This window comes from Elaeis guineensis, chromosome 11, assembly GCF_000442705.2.
Source record: "Elaeis guineensis isolate ETL-2024a chromosome 11, EG11, whole genome shotgun sequence".
Taxonomy (NCBI): domain Eukaryota; kingdom Viridiplantae; phylum Streptophyta; class Magnoliopsida; order Arecales; family Arecaceae; genus Elaeis; species Elaeis guineensis.
This window is the reverse complement of record NC_026003.2, coordinates 81,394,575-81,395,656: the sequence shown is the minus strand read 5'-3', so window position 1 is coordinate 81,395,656 and position 1,082 is coordinate 81,394,575.

Genomic DNA, 1,082 nt, shown 5'->3' with positions numbered 1-1,082 from the left:
TTATTTCCCCCAGATTTGATGAAATCTGGAAGATCCTATGCGGAGAAGCGTTTCTCCTCCTTCAGATCTGGCCCCCAAGTGACTTCCGCAGACTCCCTCATGTACCTCCCACAAGGCAAAGTCGGCTTCAGAAGGTCGGAGATATTTCAAGAGGGGTAAAGAGTACGACCTCTTGTACAGCTTGCCTTTATAAAGAATATATCGGGAGGCCTGGTTCCTAAGCTTCCGAGCTTCTTTTGCATCAGGAGGAAGAACCCTGTCCTTGAGGTATGCAACCAATGGGTCAATCCAGCTGGGTTCATGACTGATCTCCATCATCACAAACTGCGGTTCTTCCATACTTGGGCACTTCAGAACTTCGAAAAAAGACTTCCTTGGGCAGTTCAGTGAGCCAGTGTAGCCAACTTGGAGAGAAGGTCGACCCTGGTATTTTCTGCTCTTGGAATCTGCTTGATGTCAAAGCTACCGAAGGTAGGGATGATCTCTTTTACCTTTTCGAGATACTTAGCCATACTATCCTCCAGCTTCATAGTTTCCACTGACTTGTCCCACCACCAATTGAGAGTCACTGTAGACTTGGAGTCGATCCACTTCTAACTCTTTGGCAATTCTCAGTCCTACAATCAGAGCTTCTATTCTGCTCCATTATTTGTCATCAGAAAATTCGAAGCGCAGCACGTACTCTACAATAATTCTTTCTGGATTGACAAGATCAGGCCCGCGCCTGCGCCTGACATGTTGGAGGAACCATCCACGTAGAGGGCCCAAAAACTATCAGGGAGATCTGTTCTTTCTTTAGGAGAGTTCACTTGGAGCCTTGAGTTGTCAACTTCACCTCGTTCAAGTTCGGCCTCTTCTGAATAGTGCACTCCACTATGAAGTTTGCTAATATCTAGGCTTTAATCGTCGGCCGAGGTTGATAGTTGATGTTGAATTTTGTGAGCTCGACTGCCCATTTCTCTATCCTTCCGAAAGTATCCTCTCGATGCAGAACCGTCTTAATCGGCTGGTCGTGAGCAGTGTTATGTGTGGCCTTGAAAGTAAGGTCGGAGCCTTCGAGCTGCAATCAACAAGGCATAAGT